We start from the raw sequence: 21,977 nt of genomic DNA, 5'->3' as shown, positions 1-21,977 counted from the left end.
TAGACTCAAAACTTTTCAAAAGAAAATAAACACAACTGAATATGAAACCAGAAGAATTTGGAGAGATACATTTTTACAAAGTTAATCTAGACAATATAAACACAGAGAGATAGTATTAAGTCTGTCTGGGAAGGCAATACTGTAGGTATCATTGTTCATTGTGTGTGAAATGAAAGAAGTAAAGTAGAAAGGCCAAATGGAAACAGAGCCTTAGGGTTTGATGTATGTAGGTAGATTAAGAAAATATAATTTGTATTTACCTTGGCTACAAGTGAATGGGTCTGAGACCACCATAAGTCAGTCTTCAAAGCCTGACTGATTGGTGAGAATAGCTCGAGGTGCTAGGAGGGAAGATGAATTTTACTGTGTCTAGCAACAGTGGGATAAAAAAGTAAAAACCTTTTCTATTCTCTTTCTGCAGTAATTGCCTCCAATCAGCATACTTCCTTACTCCCCACATCTTTGTTGATTCTGCTTTCTCTATTATAACCAAGTGTTTACCTGGAAATGTCCTTATCCATTTCTTGCACAATCCCCCTCACTGTGTCATCTCAACTTCTGCTGTCCTTGGGATTACAACTTGAGTATCAGTTCCAGGAACCTTCCTTAATCCCCAAGTCCTAGGTGGAAGACATACTGAGTTGAAATTGCTCCCTAGTTTGTCTCAGTAGACTTAAACTCATTGTAGATGGAAGTGTCTTGTTCTATTTTATTCTATGTGCCTAGGAAAATCCTGATTATGTAATAGGTGCTCAATAAGTGCTTTTTCTAAATTAGTAAAATAACGAATCAATGCCCACATTGACAACCGGATCTAACACAAGCCAAGATATAACATTTAAATTTATAGTGCACCTGATAACTTGGCAGAACAACTTGGGTGCTTCTGCTATATCTCTTTGAAACAGAACTCAAGGAACCTGAGAGTCTTTCCATTGTTTAATATACGTGGTAACATTTACATTACTAGATGATAAGACTGTCTTTGCTGCTCTTTCTGAATAAATGAGAGGGACAGTCAATTAAGGACCTTCTTTTGATGAACATACCTTCTGTTTGGCCTTCTTTATGTCAGTCCCTGTTATTCTTTCATCAGCTCCATTAATAATCCTTTTTTTCCTCCTTTCTCTAATTGCCTTTTGGGGATCCTTGCTAACCATACCAAGTATAATAGATAGTCTTTAATTATCTGGGTGAAATGAAGAAGGACAGTTGATCCCAATGCTAGCACTCACCATCTTTGAGCACCTCCCTTCACTTCCACCTAAATAATTAAATGCATGCTCCTTTCTCCTGCACTTTAGCACTCTGGCAACCACTGTTATCTGCATATTCATGGAGACAAAATAAAATGGAGTAAGAAAAAATTACAGGTTAGACAGGTGTCTGGTGATAGGCTAAATTATTATCTGTGCAGAAAGCAAAATGTTGACATAGCCCTATTATACATTTCCAAAGACGTGAAATTCAGGTTCTAAATTAGAGGCAGAATTCCATTATGTAGCTTGATAATTTATTCTCAGGTGTGTGGGAGGTGTATGGAAGTAAAATCGCTTTAGCACCTGTAGAGTGGAGCTATTTAAGTTGGAAGATATGTCACATGTATGATTTTAAATGAACAGTATGCCTTGTGCTTTGAGTTTTCAGAGATTTACTCCCTGCAGTCTATTAAACTAAACATGGGTGTTTGTCATTGCCCTCTTGAAGCAATGTAGGCACAACTGATGACAATCTGTCAAGAGTGAGAACTTTTGCTTCTTTTGTGACTCCACATTCCATATGGAATGCCCCGTTGGCGTGGATGAGATGATCAGTCTTGATCTGCACTTTTTCTGCTTTATCTTATTACCTCTACCAAGTATGAGAGTCTCAGGTGCCCTCATTACTTGTTCAAAGACTTTCAGAACAACATGAGCAAGCCTTCAGTATTGTGTTATGTGTTATCTCCTTAGTCATTGGAAATGGACATTTTGGAGGCCTGGGTATTTGTTAATGGTCTCTTCTCTCTTTGTTGAATTAAACAGCAACTTTTATAATAGTCAATAATTTAATACCTTGAGATTCCAAAATAAGTTTATATTCAACCTCTTAAAAAGATCAAAAATCTTAACTCTCTCTCCTATTTTGCTTCATGTAGAATTTTATCTCCGTCAATCCTTTAGGACTCCACTGAGAAGTTTAAAACAGTTTACACACATTGTGTCCACTTAAATCTCAGGAGTGTTGGTTCAAAATATTTTATTTGCATAAAGTCATTAATAAAATCTGTGGTAATTATTTTCAATGCAGCCTTTAAAACATTGTTTCTTAGAGCATGGGCCAGTCTTTTTGCATCTTACCTGGAGAACTTGCTTAAAATGCAGATCCTTGGGCCTCACACTAGATATTCTGAATCAAATATCTAGAGGTAGGATCTGGGAATCTACATATTTAACAGGTTCCTAGATGACACTGATATACTTTGTAGAAGAAGGACCATAAATTTAGAATATTAAAAAAAGTAAAATGCAAGAAACAGAGCTTTCCCCCATTGCTGCTATGAGCTGAGAAAAGTGTATTATTGGGCAGCCATGTAGGTAGGTATGTGTGGCAGAACCTGGGATGTGGTATAGCAGTTTGGGACAATCTCTAAACATTGGTAGACTTATGAATCAATAGCAGAATGGCCTACAATTGAACATTTATATTGTACAGGAAATGGCCTATTGTAGAACAGTCAGACTCAATGATAGAGATGGGACAGAACAAATAAGTTTCCTCGGCCCCAAGTAATGTGTGCATTTCTTCTCATGATGTGTATTGAGTAGGTGATATAAGGACCAGAATTTCTTAGACCCATGCATGCATTCATTCATTGACAGATAGTTTATTGGGCACTTACTTTGTTTCAGGTGCTATGCTAGAATTTGGTAATATACATGTGAACAAAATATGTATGTTCTTTGCCTTTATGGGGCTTATAGAAGCATGGGGAGGAAGATATTAAATAGCTAATATCAGAACCCTAATAGACAATCTATCTATTAAACAGATAATCTTAGAATAAGTACATAGTGACAACTTGTGGTAAATGCTTTGAAGGAAAAGTACATGGTGCTAAGAGCTTATGACAACAGGATCTAATACAAGCCAAGATATAACATGTAAATTTATAGTGCAACTGAAAACTCAGCAGAGTAACTTGGATGGTTCTCCCACATCTCCTTTTTATATATAACAAATATCATCAAAATAATAGCTACCTTTATTGAGTGCCAACTATCTGTCATGGTACCATGGAAAATTTTACAAATGTTTTCTCAGTTATCCTTCACAATGACTTTATAAGGCTTCTAAAGCTATTAAATGCTTCAACTGGGATTCACATCCAGTCTCTCTGATCTCAGTGCCTATATTCTATTCACTGCAGTACATTAGACAAATATCATAGATTCATAGAGTGTTCACACTGGATAGCACATCAGAAATCGTCTGGCCCAGAATTCAACTCTTCATTTTATAGAAACCAAAACAATTATTATGTAAATGGACTGAACTCCCCAATCAAAAGACATAGACTCTCTGAATGGATGAAAAAAACAAAACCCATTGATCTTTTGCCTACAAGAAACACAATTTGCTGGGCGCGATGGCTCACGCCTGTAATCCCAGCACTTTGGGAGGCCGAGGCGGGTGGATCACGAGGTCAGGAGATCGAGACCATCCTGGCTAACACGGTGAAACCCCATCTCTACTAAAAATACAAAAAGTTAGCCAGGCGTGGTAGGGGGCGCCTGTAGTCCCAGCTACTGGGAGGCTGAGGCAGGAGAATGGCGTGAACCCGGGAGGCGGAGCTTGCAGTAAGCCGAGATCGCACCACTGCACTCCAGCCTGGGCAACAAAGTGAGACTCCTTCTCAAAAAAAAAAAAAAAAAAAAAAAGAAACACAATTTACCTGTAAAGACACACATAGAATGAAAATAAAGGGATGGAAAAAGATATTCCATGCCAATGGAAGCCAAAAAAGATCAGGAGTCATTATACTTATATCAGAAAAAATAGATTTCAAGATAAAAACTACAAGAAGAGACAAGGTCACTATATAATGATAAAGGGGTCGATTCAGCAAGACGATATAACCATTTAAATACATATGCACCCAGTACTGGAGTACCCAGATATATAAAGGAAATATTACTAGAGCTAAAAAGAGAGATGGGCCCTAATAAAATAATAGCTGGAGACTTCAACATCCCACTTTAAGCATTGGACAGACCTTCCAGACAGAAAATCAACAAAGAAACATCAGACTTCATTTGCACTATATGGATCTAATAGATATTTACAGAACATTTCATTCCAAGAGCTGCAGAATACACATTATTTTCCTTGACACATGGATCATTCTCAAGGATAGACCACACATGAGGTCATAAAACAAGATAAAACATTCAAAAAACTGAAATAATTTAGAATTAAGAATAAGCATCTTCTCTGACCACAAGGGAATAAAGCTAGAAATTAATATCAAGAGGAAACTATACACATACATGCAAATTAAACAATATGCTTCTGAATGACCAGTGGGTCAATGAAGAAATTAAGAAGGAAACTGAAAAATTTCTTGAAACAAATGATAATGGAAACATAACATACTAAAACCCATGGGATACAGCAAAAGCAGTACTAAGAGAGAAGCTTATATATCAGTGCCTATATCAAAAAAGTGGAAAAACTTCAAATAAACAATCTAGTGATGCATCTTAAAGAACTAGAAAAGCAAAAGTAAACTGAACCCAAGATAGTAGAAGAAAAATAATAAAGATCAGAACAGAAATAAATTAAATTGAAACGAAAAAGAAAATACAGCAGATCAATGAAACAGAAAGTTGGTTTTTTGAAAAGTTAAACAAAATTGACAAACCTTTAGCTAGACTAGGGAAAAAAGAGAGAAGATCCAATTAAAACCAGATATGAAAACGGAGACATTACAACTGAGAACTGCAGAAATTCACAGGACCATTAGTGGCTAGTATGAGCAACTATATGCCAATAAATGACACATAAAACCTTCCAGAATTGAACCAGGAAGCACTCCAAAACCTGAACAGACCAATCATAAGTAATGAGGTTGAAGCCATAATAAAAAGCCTTCCAATAAAGAAAAGCCCAGGACCTGATGGCTTCACTGCTAAATCCTGGAAAACATTTAAAGAAGAACAAATACCAATCCCACTCAAACTATTCTGAAAAATAGAGAAGGAGGGAATCCTTCCAAACTCATTCTATGAGGCCAATATTACCCTGACAATAAGACCAGACCAAAGACTCATCAAAAAAGAAAACTAAGCCAGGCATGGTGGATCACACCTGTAATTCCAGCACTTTGGGAGGCTGAGGCGGGTGGACCACTTGAGGTCAGGAGTTCAAAGACCAGCCTGGCCAACATATTGAAACCCCATCTCTACTAAAAACACAAAAATTAGCCAGATGCGGTGGCACATGTCTGTAATCCCAGCTACTCAGGTGGCTGAGGCATGAGAATTGCTTAAACCCAGAAGGCAGAGGTTACAGTGAGCTGAGATCATGCCCCTGCACTCTAGCCTGGGTGACAGAAAGAGATTCTGTTTCAAAAAAAGAAAAAAAAAAGAAAAAGAAAACTATAGGCCAGTATCTCTGATGAATATTGATGCAAAAATCCTCAACAAAATAGAGCAAACCAAATTCAACAATGTGCTAGAAAGATCATTCATCATGACCAAGTAGGATTTATCCCTGGAATGCAAGAATGGTTCAACATGTGCAAATCAATCAACATGATACATTATATCAACAGAATGAAGGATAAAAACGCTATGATCATTTCAAATGATGCTGAAAAATAATCTTCAACATCCCTTCATGATAAAAAAAAATACCCTCGAAAAAACTGGGCATAGGTTGAGTGCAGTGGCTCATGCCTGTAAACCTCAGAGCTTTGGGAGGCCAAGGTGGGCAGATCACTTGAGGTCAAGAGTTAGAGACCAGCATGGCCAATATGGTGAAACCCTACTTGCCTCTAGTAAATATACAAAAATTAGCTGGGCATGGTGATGCATGCCTGTAATCCCACCTGTTTGGGAGGCTGAGGCCAGAGAATCACTTGAACCCAGGAGACAAAGGTTGCAGTGAGCTGAGATCATGCCACTGCACTCCAGCCTGGGTGACAGAACAAGAGTTTATCTAAAAAAAAAACTGGATATAGAAGGAACATACGTCAACATAATAAAAGCTATATATGACAGATCCACAGCTAGTATCATACTGAATGGGTAAAAACTGAAAGCCTTTCCTCTGAGATCTGGTACATGACAAGGATGTCCATTGTCACCACAGTTATCCAACATAGGACTGAATGACCTAGCTAAAGCAATCAGACAAGAAAAATATATAAAGGAACATCTTGGAAAGGACAAAACCAAATTATCCTTGTTTGCTGATATGACCTTATATTTGAAAAAATCTGAAGACTCCACAAGAAAAGTACTAGAACTGAAAACCAAACTCAGTAAAGTTGCAGGCTACAAAATAAACATACAAAAATCAGTAGCATTTTTATATGCCAGTGGTGAACAACGTAAAAAAGAAATTTAAAAAGTAATCCCATTTACAATAGCCACACGTAAAATTAAATACCTAGGAATTAATGAAAGAAGTGAAGGATCTCTATAATGAAAACTATACAACACTAATGAAGGAAATTGAAGAGGACACCAAAAAATGGAAACATATTTCCAATCTACAGATTCAATGCAATCTCTATCAAAATACCAATGACACTCTTCACTGAAATAGAGAAAACAATTCTAAAATTTATATGGAACCACCAAACAGCCAGAATAACCAAAGCTATTCTACACTAAAAGAACAAAACTGGAGGAGTCACATTACCTGCCTTCAGATTATACTGTAGAGCTATAGTAACCAAAACAGCAGGGTACTGGCAGAGACAGACACAGAGACCAATGGAACAGAATATAGAACCCAGAAACAAATCTACACATCTACAGTGAAATCATTTTTGACAAAAGTGCCAAGAACATACACTGACAAAAGACAATCTCTTCAATAAATGTTACTGGGAAAATGACATCCATATACAGAAGAATGAAACTAGACCCCTATGTCTCATCATATACTAAAACAAAAATCAAATCAAAATGGATTAAAAACTTAAATTTAAGAGCTCAAACCATGAAACTACTACTAAAAAAACATTGGGGAAAATCTCTAGGACACTGGTCTGGGCAAAGATTTCATGAGCAATACCCCACAAGCACAGGCAACCAAGGCAAACATGGACAAAAGAAATCACGTCAAGTTAAAAAGCTTCTGCAAAGCAAAGGAAACAATCAACAGAGTTAAGAGACAACCCACAGAATGGAAGAAAACATTTGCAAACTATCCCTCTGATAAGGGATTAATAACCAGTGTATATAAGGAACTCAACTCTGTAGGAAAAAAATCTAATAATCTCATCAAACAATTGGCAAAATATTTGAATACAAAAGAAGACATAGCTGGGCACAGTGGCTCACGCCTGTAATCCCAGCACTTCGGAAGGTTGAGGTGAGTGGATCACCTGAGGTCGGGAGTTCAAGACCAGCCTGGGCAACATGGTGAAACCCCATCTCTACTAAAAATACAAAAATCAGCTGGGTGTGGTGGTGCATGCCTGGAACCCAGCTACTTGGGAGGCTGAGGCAGGAGAATTGCTTGAACGTGGGAGGCAGACATTGTAGTGAGCTGAGATTGCACCATTGCACTCCAGCCTGGGTGACAGAGCGAGACTCCCTCTCAAAAAAAACAAAAAACAAAAAAAACACACATACAAAAGGCAAACAGGCATGTGAAAAGGTGCTTAACATCATTAATCATCAGAGAAATGCAGATCAAAACTACAATGAGATATCATCTCACCTGAGTTAAAATGGCTTATATCCAAAAGATAGGCAATAGTGAATGCTGGTGAGGATGTGGAAAAAAGGGAACCTTTGTAGTAGATGATACTAGACCCCTGTTAGTGGGAATGTAAATTAATACAACCACTATAGAGAACGGTATGGAGGTTCCTCAAAAAACTAAAAATAAAGCTACAATATGATCTAGCAGTTTTACTGCTGGGTATATACCTCAAAGAAAGGAAATCAGTATATTGAAGAAATAACTGTACTCCTATGTTTGTTGCAGCACTGTTTACAGTAGCCAAGATTCAGAAGCAACCTAAGTGTCCAACAGATGAATGGATAAAGAAAAATGTGGTACAAATACACAATGGAGTACATTCAGCCACTAAAAAGAATGAGATCCAGTCATTTTCAACAACAGGGATGGAACTGGAGATCATTAAGTGAAATAAGCCAGGCACAGAGAGACAAATATCACATGTTCTTACTTATTTGTGGGATCTGAAAATCAAGTCGATTGAATTCATGGACATATAGAGTAGAAGGATGGTACCAGAGGCTGGGAGGGAGAGTGGGGGTTTCAGGGAGGGAGATGGCGATGGTTAATGAGTACAAAATAAATAGAAAGAATGAATAAGACGTAGTATTTGATAGCACAATAGGGTAACTATAGTCAATAATAACTTAATTGTATATTTAATAATAAAGAGTGTAATTGGATTATTTGTAACTCAAAGGAAAAATACGTTCTCCAGGATGTGCTTATTTCACATTGCATGCCTGTATGAAAACATCTCATGTACCCCATAAATATATATATCTACTATTTACCCACAAAAATAAAAAAATACAAATAGTGTTAATGTATAATGAGGGAAAAAACACAAGGGCTAAGCACCTACCAAAATTCATATCCAAACTAGCTGGTAGCACATCTGGGTCTAGAACTCAGGTCTTGAGTTCCAATCCAAAGCTCTTGCCCTGCTACCTTGTTGCCTCTGTATATCATAATTATTTGTATCCTGCTGGGAATTGAACATTTAATTGAGTCTCTGTGCTAGGCTTTGAAAACTGGTTTAAGCTGCAGAAATAATTCCCTGTCATCAACATTTTTGCTCTACTGCTCTTATTTACCGTTGTCTCTGTAGTCACCTTCTAAGTGTTCAAAATCTACCTTATGAACCTTAATAGAAATGTACTCCTTTGTTGTTGTTGTTGTTGTTGTTGTTGTTGAGACGGAGTCTCGCTCTGTCGCCCAGGCTGGAGTGCAGTGGCTTGATCTCGGCTCACTGCAAGCTCCGCCTCCCGGGTTCACGCCATTCTCCTGCCTCAGCCTCCTGAGTAGCTGGGACTCCAGGTGCCCGCCACCACGCCCGGCTAGTTTTTTGTAATTTTTAGTAGAGACGGGGTTTCACCGTGTTAGCCAGGATGGTCTCAATCTCCTGACCTCGTGATCCGCCCGTCTCGGCCTCCCAAAGTGCTGGGATTACAGGCTTGAGCCACCGTGCCCGGCCGAAATGTACTCCTTTTTAAGTGAAAATAATACCCTGTTGGCACACCCTTTGTAAGAAATGTACTTTTTAGTTATATTTTCCATAGTGGAAATTGACATATTTTTTCTGTTTTTCACCCTGGGGTACAGCAATCCCAAGGGCAGTGACAAGGTGCCTAGGACCCATAGGCTAGCAGGAGAAACATGACACATCTTCCTAGAGCATTAATTTAGTCAATGGCAAGTGTTTTTAACCTCTTTCTTTAACATTATAGCAAACATCAATATTTATAGAGTAGCATGCAAAATTAGAATAAAATTGTTAAGATAAATAGAAGTCTTCAAAGAAATCACGTGCTTGCAACCAAGTGCTTCAGACTAACATCCTCAAAAGCATACTACATCCTTTTCATTTCCAACATGCTCATTCACCCACTCTCCCAATACATTCACTCTTCTCTGCCTATAAAGGTAACTTGATGAAAACAATGAGATAAAATGTGCCTTAACCTTTATTACACTCTCTGGACTTTTCTGTTCCTAAAGGTGTCATGTAGAGGAAACATCTTGGGGTTTGGAATCACTGAGACTTGAGTTTGAAACTTAAGACCAAAACTTTCTGGATGTGGGACTTCCATACTGTGATCCTCAGGTTTTTTAGCTGTGTAATGGAGATGTGATTGTGTACACCATAGGGTATGTTAATGATTAAATAGGAGTCATGTGAAGTACCAAGTGTGGTATCGGGGGCATAGGCAGCATTGGAGACAGGAAGTTGATTATGATCACATAAATCATAATTACTTATTTGTCAGATGGCAGGCAGAGGGCAGGGGCATGGGGTGTGGCCAGGAAAAGAGAAAGTTATTGGTCCAAGAAGGGTTGCCCCAATGTCTTGGCTTCTGTAACATTGAAATAAGATGTAAGAGTGAAGGACACATATGCACACACGCATAAATACACATGCATGCATGTATACACACATACACACACATTCACATACCTGCATTTGTGGGAAGAGGGGAGAAGCAAATAACAGGTGGGAAAGACTGGATCACGGGAGAGAGGCTTGAGAAGCTTGAAGCTTTTGAGACGTGAGGAGTATGAATCAATCTGTCATGAGAAGACCAAGAGTCACCTTTCCATCTTGTTTTTTCCCATCAAACTCTACACTAGTTTATGTGTAAAAAAGTTAAGGAAACAATTGGGATATGATTTTTTTTTCTCCCACAGACACTTTATGTTAACTCTAGTCTTTGTTTCTTCTCAAAACAACTGCTGCAAACCTGATTATTTGTGATGTCAAGATCAGAAAATACATAATGCCAAGAATTTTCGTGACTCTTGGATTTTGCCCTAACTTTGAACTTTTCTGTTTTCCAGTTTGTTTCCCACTTCCTGTTTCCATGGCCAAGAGCTTTAAAAAGATCAGAAAATAATTATCACATAATACTAAGCTCATCGGAAAAATGGTTTTATGAGTCAAGTGCAAATTAATCAGAATTATATGTCTTAAAATATTTTCAGAGGCTATATATAACTTTTCAGGCCAAAAAAAAAAAAATGGATTTGGTTCATCTGAGCTGTAGAAACTACTGTCAGTTGATGAAACCAGCCAGCAAATTCCTATACTCTGTGTGCATTGTTTGTAAGTGTCTCCCACACACACCCACAGTACAGGAGGCCCAAACAACAGTTCTATGTGCATCCCCCTTCAGTCTGCCTCTTCCAGGGAAAAATTGAAGAGAGGCCAATTGTTCTGAAGATCAGAAGGGGGTTGTGCTTGGCTGCTGGCCTGTGGAAGAGAGAATGAATTCCATACCCTCCTCCAGAGAAGATATTCCGCCCACCTCTGTTCAGCTGCCACCTGCAGCTCATGCCACTGATCTCACCACACTTTAGGAATGAGAAGATAAGCATCCCAGCATCACCTCCTCTAGCTATGGAGAAGATGACTTCATTCATTCTATCTTTCAGTAACATCTCCATGAGTTTCTTGATTAAGCCTATAAGGAGTTTTGAGATCTTTATACTTAAAAAATTTTTAATGTTATTTCTAAAAATAAAAATAACGAAGATAAGTGAGAACCTCCCTGAACAGCATCCCCTCATGGCTGTATCCTACTTTTCACTCAGATATCCTTGTCTAGGCCTCTCCTCATTATACCTTTTGAGAATATTCAGAGATATCTATCCCTTTAAGGAACTGGAACTGGGTGGAGGTGACAAAGCTCTCAGAAATGCTTACTTTTTTTTCTTCCCTGCTAAACATCTCTGAACATTGCATCACAGCCAGATCTGCCATGGTACATTCTTACCTAGCTTAAAGGCATCATTGCTGGCCTGCCTTGGAGAGAAGATCCACTGATCTTCTCAATAGTGTATGACTAAAGCATAGAGGAAGGAAAATGTTGACAGTTGTGAACAAAGATAGGGGTGATTTAAACTGGATGCAGGTAATTGTCAGGGCTAAAAGCTTAGGCTCAATGAATCATGCTTTCCTCAAAGAGAAATCATGAGGTATGGGGCCCTTAGGAACTTGTTCTACTTTATGGCACCAGGATAAGGTGAAAAGAGAGGTATGGAAAGGGGAACTAATAAGTACCTTTTGAGCATTAGCTTCCAAAGAAACTATTTGGTTTCACGTAGTAAAGAGTGTAGATAAATTTGCTTCTCTACTGAATTGGCTGTCATTTTATAGATACAACCATAATTAGGATCATTTGTTTTCATGATATGTACTTTTAGATGACAGTTGTCTGTCCAGAGGGTCAGTAACTGAGGCCAAGAGCACTTGGCATGTGGAATGAATCATTGGTGCCTATCTCCCTTTTAACAGGAGAGATAAGTTGAGAATTTGAGGCTAAGTGCAGAATTTCCTAAGACTCTTCCTAGCCACGGGCAGTTGCTTACAGAATGTGGTAAGTAGAGCATTTCCTCATTCAACAAGTATTTACAGAGTTGGGCACTGTGCTAGATGCTGGGGGTAAACAGAAGAGGCATATCCCTGACCCCATGAAGTCTATAGATCAGCGGAGGGAGGCACATCAAATATTTTCCCTGGCAGCTGGAACACCTAGACTTTCTGTGGGCCCCCAGCAGCTTCAGTAAGAGCTCTGGTTTCTCAACTGCCTGTCAAGAGTGTCTTCAAAGTCTGGCCCACCGGCTGGCCATATCATTATCTTCTAGGAAGCTTGTTTACAATGCATATTTCTATGACTAATCCCAGTTTTAAAAAATAAACATCTCTGGCTTTTTAGCAGGCTTTCCTAAATATTTCTGATGCCATAAATTCTATCTTTGCACATTTTGATGATGATAAGGCTTTACAATGTTTCTGCAAGTGGGAACACATGAGAAAGCATGTTGATTTGTGGGGAACACCAGATTTGTGGTTTTCAGACACAACTTTAAATGTTGGTTCCTCTAGTTACAGCTTTGTTTTTGAGTCTTAATTTTTTCACCTTTTAGCTTATTGGAGGGTTCATGTATTAGTGCCAAGTCCAGAGTCTGTGCTTACTTCTTTTGGCTTCTGTATTTAATTAGTAACTAGTTACTCATAAACAATGTTAAAACAGAAGCTATTGACAGGGAGAAGAAATTTGTATTATTTGTCAATAATAGATAAAGTACTATTGCTCACAATATATTTTAAAAGAATTTCTACAAATCAGTAAGCCAAGACAAATAACCACCTAGAAGAATGTGCAAAGGACGTGAACAGGCAAGTCATAAAGAAGGCAACCTGAACCAGAACAAACTCAATAATTTACAAGAAGATGAAAATTAAAACAACACAAGACACCTTTTATTGTAATATGTCAGACTGGCAAAAATTAAGACATCTGACAATATTGAGAGTTGTCAGGATGCAGGTGCAATGGTACTGTCCTGTGTTACTCTTGGGAATGTAATTTGATAGACCCGCTTTCAAGATATACTGATATCATCTAGTAAAATTCAAGATTTAATACTAAAGTCTCCATAATTCTACTTCTATGGATATACCCAACAGAAACTTTGGTATACGTGCACAGAGTCATATAATACAGTGGGTATTGCAGCATTGTTTGTAAGAGTACAGAATTGGAAACAATATAAATGTCCATTTTTAGAGGAATATTTAAATAAAATGAGTGGTTGAAAGCAATGACCTACATCAACTGGTTATATTTTAAGAACATTATGTTGAGTGAAAATAAGGAGAAAGAGAACACTCGGTATGAATCATTTATGTAAACAAAAAAGAACAAAATTATATATATATTGTTTTCTGATGCATGTTATATGTGTATAATTTTTAAAATTGAGAAAGAATCATACAAAATTTATGATATTTCTTGTCGGAGAAGGATAATGGAAAAGGGATGGGCTAAAAAAGATGTTTGACTATGTCTGGCATTTAATTCCATTAAGAAAATACCAAAACCTGAAAGAAATACAGTCAAATGTTAACAGTTGTTACATCTGGACCATAGAGCTGCAACTGTTTGTTGTTAGATTGTTCTTTGTAGTTTTCTGCAACATTCGTGCTTTTGAAATTTTTAAAAGGAAATCAATGACGCTTCATTGTTGCGTAGCTGAAGAAACTCCATTTGGGTAGATGAGATGGTGGTTGCTAACCTGGACTGCAATGACTGGTACTGGTGTATCTACTGACTGGGGGTTCTGGGGTTGGCTGGGGAGTATTGGAGGTCCCCAAAAGACTTTCAGGACCCACCCATGGAGAGGAGACCCCAAGAGTATGAACCATGTTGGTAGTATAATTGTATTTGTTTCTAATGCTCTCAGCTACTGTTTATGTAGACAGTGAAATTACCAGTCAGAGACCCAGGGAATAAATAGCTCTTTTTCTTCTCGTCCACACCCCCCATTCTCACCCTGCGTCTGCCTGTGGTTTGGCAGTCACAGTTGACTGCTTTACAGTTGGCTGCTCCTCTTGGTTTCTATTTTATCTTCCTGTCTGGTAGGTGGTTGCCGTGGGAGTATGAAGGAGGCAAGCAAAGAAGAAAAAGAAGAGAGAGAGAATGTAATTGACTCTAGATAAAGAAGAGCCATTTCTTGGCTTTTCGTTCAAAAGATCAAGTTTTATGATCGGAAGAAAACATGATTTTAGAGATGAAGGTACTGGGAATTCTAACTTCCAGGTGCCTGAGCAGTTTTGTAGTGACCCTTAAGTTCTTTGCAGCCCGTCCTCCAGAAATACTGTTCATACACACACACACACACACACACACACACACACACACACACACACACACACACACATTCCACTCCTGCCTCCTACACTTCAGTAAAACCCCCTGCTTGTTTGGACAGCATCCACATCTGTGAATGGAAACCAGTGTGTTCAAAAGAGTAAAGTAGAGGCACCACATTCATTTTAAAGTGCTTCCTCATACACGCATTTAACTTCCAACCTCCAAATGACACAACTCAAAGAAAAGAAAGGGTTTAGCTATTTGTCTTGACCATTAATGTGTAGTCAAAAGACCTTTGGCATTGATATACCACATAGGTTTTTCGCTTCTTCCAAAGAAGGTAGGTGTTTCTAGATTCTGTCCTGCTAGGAAAGAGATGCCTTGGTATAGTATAAAGCCGTGGTTTCCAAAAAGTGTGGTTCTAGGACCAGCATCATCAGTATCACCTGTGAACTTGTAAGAAACACATATTCTTGGGCCCTGTCTCACATTACTACTGGTTGAAGGTACAACAGTCTGTGTTTTTGACAAGCCCTGTGGGTGATTCTGATGCCTATTAAAGTTTAAGAACCTCTGTTATCAAGAACCAGCACTAAGCCAGAAACCAGAAGAGAAAAAATTCAGGTCTCAACTCCTATACTTAGCATCTGTGCCACCTTGGGCAAATAACTTGTTAGGATTAAGTGGTTTTTATTTAGCATAAGCCCAGCAACTGTTTAGTGAATAAGTAATGCCAATGAAAGTTCTCCAAAAACCATTAAGTCTTATACAATTTTAGTTATTATTGTTGTTATCTCATCTGGGGAGCAGTTTTGTTTGCTAAAATCATCTGCTCCAGTTGAAGCCTCTTTCCTGCTTCTCTTAGAAGGTGTCTTTTTACCATCCAGGAAGAGTTGCCAGCTTTTGTAAATACAAATAAAGGACATACAATTACATTTATATTTCAGATATACCACAAGTATTTGTTGAAACATACATGTCCCAAATATTGAATGGACATCATTGTCCTAAAAAAATGACTTGTTGTTTCTGACAAGTCCTATATTTAATCTGGAAACTGTATTACTGAGGTCTTTTGTTAAGGTTATGGCCCAGGTTTTATTGATTTCAAAATACTTATGTATAAGAATGAATGTCTTAAACAACCAGTAACAGGAAATCTCACAGTGGTTTTAACAAATAGAATTTCTTTGTCTTACACAGCAGGTAGTCTCGCAGGGAGGTGATTCTAGGAAGGATTCAGTGGCTCAAAGACATCAAGGATCTTGTTCTGGGTTCCTGCGATCCTCTTGGTCTTTCTTTCATTGTTACAAAATGGCTGCAGTGGCTCTACGGCTCAGATTCTCACAGAACTTTCTTGTCAAACAACTTTATAATATAGTCAGAAAGAACAGTTTATTTCTAAGAGTCTTTCCAGTGAACTGGAAACAATATCTAGTTTTCCCAGTCTCTAGATTGAAGTTAACCAAGTGTTGTCTTCCAGTGTTGACCCAGCATCTATTAAGTGCCTACTATAGGCCAACCCCTGTGCTTAGTGTTAGAGAGACAGAGATGTGTAATGCAAAGTTCTTATCTTCCAGGAGCTTATAATTCTACTCAGGGAGGCAGAAATGAGTCAAATGAATTGATATTGCTAGATACATGCTATGTTAGAAATAAGTTCCCTGTGTAATGGAAACTCCAGAGAGTGCTTTCCTCAAGCCAGGAGTTTAGGAAAGATCCCTTGAAGAAATGCTACCTAGCCTACAGTAGATGCCTGGGATTCTGTGAGAATGAGATCGCCTTATATGTAGTTTCTGGCACATAGTAAGGAGCAATGGATGTTAGCTCTTGTAATGATTAGTATCCTTATGGAAGCTGGTGGTTGATGTGTCACGTGGGTGTTCATCTTTTATTGGCTGATCTAAAGTAGGGGGTACAACCAGTGTTACCTTTCACAAGGTTAGGAAGTTGGACAAGGAGTGGTGAAAATGAGTAGAAAATAATCAGATGGCAGAACCAGGGGAACTAAAATCCATAGATCTAAAGAGCCACCGAATCAGTGCTTCTCAACACTTTTATAGTGTATGTTCCTTTATATATATGTGTGTGATCCTCATATGATTGTTAATGTATTAATGCTAATTGAAATTTAAAATAAAACCAAGACTGTAACTAAAACAAGTCAAAACAATGGGAAAATCTGTTTTGTTTTCAACCTGTAACACAGCTTCCCTCACTTCAAAAAGCCCATTCAGATACCCTCCCTTCTGCCTACTCTGTAAATAAATTATTGCTTTGGAGATCAGATGAATTAGCAGTTTTTTTATTCTGTGATTTTCCAGGTCCCTGGAGGGTGCCATAAAGGCTACTGAAGGGAAGGCCCAATTTTCTGTAATTTGATGTCTAAACAACGTTACACACCTCCTCCTGCAGTACATACACACACACACACACACACACACACACACACACACACACACAAACACCAAACAGGACTTTTATTTAGCCAAGGCAAGAGAGTCAGATTATCTGTCGTCTTCTAGCTGTGTGGACTCAGGCAAGTTTCTGAACTTCTTTGTGCCTCAGTATATTTTTCTGTAAAACAGGAATGACAATAACATTTCCTATTTTATAGTATTATTAAGAATGGCAATTAAATGAGGTAATTCACCTAGAGTACTTAGCACAAAGCCTGGCAGATTCTATTTATGTAACAGCTTTGAATTATTAATAGTACCATTTTGATTATTAGATATTGGAGGTTTGAATATGATTTATCTCAACAACAAAGAGTTCCACTGCAGGGGAAAAAAATAAAAGGCTATGGTTGTAGTCAAATTTCCTTCTATTGCTGAAGCCATTGAGGTTAAAGATGTGAAATGACTTGTCCAAGGTCTTTTGGTTAGTGGTAGATTTAGGTTCAAACATCAGATCCCAGACTATCACTGCAAAGCTTGTATAAACTCACAGTTCACAAGGCTTCACTGCTCAAAACAATTTTCACTTGAATTATTATAAACTAGCACCAGATAGCAACAGCCCATAAAAATATATTTCAAACACTGGTTTCTATGCTTTGAGGTCTGATGTAAACAGTAGATATACCTACTATCTAGATAATTATATAATAATTAATATTATTATATTAATTATGGGTAGACATTAATATGTCTACATATTAACAGGCCCACCAATAGGATACCCATCCAAGTCTCTTTTCAATTACTACCCCATTCTCAGTTTCACTATCATCATCCTAGAGAACAATCCCTCCTCCTAACAGACTGAACTCTTGCTAATCCACTAAACACATTTTGAGAAGTGGGTGATATGATTTGGCCATGTCCCCACCCAAATCTCATCTTGAACTGTAGCTCCCATAATTCCCACGTGTCATGGGAGGGACCCAGTGGAGGTTAATTGAATCATGGGGGTGGTTTCTTCCCATGCTGTTCTCGTGATAGTGAATAAGTCTCATGAGATCTGATGGTTGTATAAATGGGAGTTCCCTTGCACAGGCTCTCTTGCCTGCCACCATGTAAGACATGACTTTACTCTTCATTCACTTTCTGCCATGATTGTGAGTCCTTCCCAGCCATGTGTAACTGTTAGTCAATTTAACATCTTTTCTTTATAAATTACCCAGGCTTGGGTATGTCTTTATTAGCAGCGTGAGAACAGACTAATACAATGGGCTTAAAAAACTAATAAATTCTCTCCAAAGGAGAAAGTCACCATACTCCTCATAGGTATTTCCATTCTCATGGGCTCCCAGTTTAGAAACCCAGAATTTATCTTTAACTCTTCTTTCTCTTGCCCACGTTCCTGCATTACTTTCTACAGAATGTTCAAAGATTATTTCCTAGACCTGAGTCTGCTTGGTTTCACTAACTTAATCTCCTCCATTAGTCAGGTCATTCTCCTTGCTGGACCCAGTGGGTAATAATTTCATCCAAACTGGGCTTAGATGATAGGAGCTATTGTGTCACATGACAGGAACCCCAAGAGAGCACTTATAGAGTTGATTCAGTGGCTCAATATCATTAATGGTGCTGGGGCAGCTTCTCTTTAATTTTCTTGTATCTCCTTCATGGTACAAAGTGGCTACCGTAACTCCAAGGATATGTCCTTTCAGAATAGAGACCTAGTCCTAGGGAGAACAGACCCTTGTATATTATTCCTTATTCATGATAGAGGAAAACCTTTCTCAGAGTCCATCAGTAGCCTTACCCTTTTGTGCCAGGATGGGTGCAGTTGTCCATGCCCTGGTTTCAAAGACAACTGGGAGACTCCGTGGTGGGAGATGGGCTGTGCCAGGTAGGCAAAAGGGAGGGAGGAATGGTTGTTCGGCAGGTATGTTAGCTTACTAGGGTTACCCTAGCAAAATATCGCAGACTAAATGGCTTAAACAGCAGAAATGTATTTTCTCACAGTTCTGGAGGCTGAAAGTCCAAGATTAAGATGCCAGCAGGGTTGGTTTCTTCTGAGACTTCTCTCCTTGGCTTGTGGATGTTCCTCTTCTCACCCCATATGGTCTTTCCTTTGTATACGGACACCAGTCAGATTGAATTAGGGCTCATGGCCTCATTTTAACTTAGTCACCCATTTAAAGGCAATATCTTCACACACAGTCACATTCTGAGGCACGAAGCATTAGAGCTTCAATGTATGAATTTTGAGAGGAGACCCAATTCAGTCCATAACAATAGGCAAACAGCTTTGCTTGTCATACAGAGACAGGTTTCCTTCTGCCCACCCTTGAACCTTTGTGTGTGCCTTCCTTCCTATAGAGAATCACCTTCTCCTCTCTAGGTATTTAAAATACACTCATTATCCAAAATGGATCCAAATGGGACTACAGGAGTCCCCGCCTTTACCTTTCCTCATCTTCCCCAACTACTTCGATTGAACTCTGCCTCCATTCATATGCATGTATGTTTATCATTGAAGATTGATATGCATGTATTGTATATCTTTATCATTGAAGATGATATGCATGTATCTTTATCATTGAAGATTTGTTAGCCTAGGAAAATTTGATTAGAGCTGAACAAATTTATAGACAAATCATGACAAATCACACAGTATGAATGCTTGTTTAGACAAAACCTAGGTTTTAATTTCAATGATCTTTGGCTGAAGTTGGGGAAAGCCTCCTCATGCTGAGATGGGAATGTGATCTGAAGTCTACTAAAACCTGCATGTTAATTCATCAATGTTACATGCTGAAGTGGGAACTTGAGGAGAACTTGGAGTTCAGTATGGGATCTCCTAAAGGGACTTTAGAATATGAAGCTGGAAAAGGAGTCTTTAGTTCAAAGGGAGAATTGATTGGATACTTTTTTGTATAATGTTGGATTCCTGATCAGAAGATTCTCAACAGGCCGGGCGTGGTGGCTCATGCCTGTAATCCCAGCATTTTGAGAGGCTGAGGGTCATGGATCACTTGAGCTCAGGAATTTGACACCAGCCTGGGCAACATGGCGAAACACCATCTCTACAAAAAACAAAAAATTAGCTGGGCATGGTGGCACTCACCTGTAGTCCCAGCTACTTGGGAGGCTGAGGTAGGGGGGGATCATCTGAATCCAGGAGGTTGAGGCTGCCATGTTCGCACCACTGCACTCCAGCCTGGGTAACAGAGCAAGACCTTACCTAAAAAAAAAAAAAAAAAAAAAAAAAAAAAAAAAAAAAAGACTTTCAACAGAATTATGGTCACATGCTATAGGCTTCCTCCTTTCTACCTATCCTCTTTATACTGTGCTAGTATGAAGATGGGAGAGTGGCAAATTCAAGATTTAAAAAAGCTCTTCTACTTTTATAGTGGCAAGCATGCCTGAATTTGATTTTCAACTATGTGTTTAACTTCTTAGTCTTCTATAAAAAGAGTATATTTCTCAGAGGCAAGATCTGGAGTCCCTTACTGATACAATCCTCTTGAGTATGGAATTCTTATTTGTCACAGCTTCTCTTGGTAACTTTTTAAAATTGACTATTGCAAGGTTATTTTGAATCTGGAATTTTTTAAAGAAAATAAGAGACTGTGACTATGTGAGCCTGCTTATTAAGGCATCATGCTTTCAAGTCCCCTCTGCCTGTGCAAAGGTCTTTTTATCTCTGATCAGTGGTGGACTTCAAAGAAAGGGACAATTTTGCACATCTTCCCTTTCTGCCAGTTCCTTTCTATGCAGCTTTTATTGAAAGGAAGCCAGCACACACCTACGCACACGATATGTACACAAAATAACAGGTTTCTAGGGCCAGGGCCTTCCAAAGGCTAGCCCTTAACCCAGTGATGTTCTGATTTGTGAAAATTGCCTTTCACATCAACAGCACTTTGTTTTCAGGCTCATAAGGAAAACAAAGTGCCAGAAGTTGTTGTTTTTTAATGTTTGGATGATCCACTATTTTATAACATGCACACTTATCATGCTTTTTAAATTTTATAACATGCACACTTATCATGCTTTTTAAATTTAAAATCAACAGAGGCCTATCCACTCTAAACCATTGTGATAAGCTCTAAATGATTGGCACAAATAATGGACAATAGGAACATGAAGCGAGACACCATCAGTTCTGCCTGATAACGGAAGAATCATAGATGAGGTAAGAAAGGAGGAAGCCTTGAAAGATGAATAGAGCAGAATCTTCTTAGATTGAAGGACAGGGAAATCTGGGCAAAGGCAACAACACGGAGGGGTGAAAATGATGGGTCTGTTGAAGGAATGACTTTTCTAGTGGCAACAAGTTAGAGGCACCAGGACAAAGGTGAGTAGACAAGATTTCAGAAAGAGGAAACACATTCACAAGTTAGGTTTTAAAGGATGCAAGGTACTGAGAAGTCAGTAAAGGGAACATAGATGGCATAACAAAGTATAGAGGAAAAGATCTTGGCGCTAATATTTTACATGGTTTGAGGGACTGTAGAACAATACTTGTAAAGTAGTTAGAGAACAAGCACAAGTTTTGTAATATCATGTGCCCAGCTCAACTGTCTGGACTATAAATGCATACTTAGATGCAGAGTTTGTTCTGAGGTTGGTGTGTTTAAAAGAAGTCTTCCTGGAGTGGGTAGAGATGGGGCAAGGTCTGACAGGAGACTTGAACCATTAGAGGAAAGGAGAAGGCATTCTCCCTGAGCAAAATCTTAACAGAAGGATTAGCATTGTGGGAAGAGAGGTAGATATGAAGGACAATAGAGATTAGCCCAGTAATTATGAGGTAGGTTTAAGTTGTAGTCAATTGGTTTATATCAGTGCTTCCCAATCTTGACTGTACATTGGAATCATTTAGGGAGGTTTAAAAAATACTGATGCCTGAGTCCCACCCCTAAGGATTCTAAATTAACTGGTCTAGAGTGTGGCTTGGCAACGA

The 21,977-nt window shown here is 38.5% G+C and overlaps 1 protein-coding gene and 1 long non-coding RNA gene across 9 annotated transcripts in view; one reads left to right on the top strand and one right to left on the bottom strand.

The window, feature by feature from the left end:
* LOC105463327 (RasGEF domain family member 1B) overlaps positions 1 to 21,977 on the top strand; it is a 789,062-nt gene that overhangs the window by 548,670 nt on the left and 218,415 nt on the right. The gene's annotated exons all lie outside the window — the stretch shown is intronic.
* LOC139362413 (uncharacterized) overlaps positions 20,138 to 21,977 on the bottom strand; it is a 92,723-nt gene continuing 90,883 nt past the window's right edge. For both annotated transcript variants that reach the window (XR_011621282.1, XR_011621281.1), the window contains one exon: positions 20,138 to 20,255. This is a non-coding gene — a long non-coding RNA (uncharacterized lncRNA). The remainder of the gene's footprint in view (positions 20,256 to 21,977) is intronic.

Source organism: Macaca nemestrina, chromosome 3 (assembly GCF_043159975.1).
Source record: "Macaca nemestrina isolate mMacNem1 chromosome 3, mMacNem.hap1, whole genome shotgun sequence".
Classification (NCBI taxonomy): Eukaryota; Metazoa; Chordata; class Mammalia; order Primates; family Cercopithecidae; genus Macaca; species Macaca nemestrina.
The sequence above is the reverse complement of the archived record's forward strand: the minus strand, read 5'-3'. Positions and strand labels throughout refer to the sequence as shown.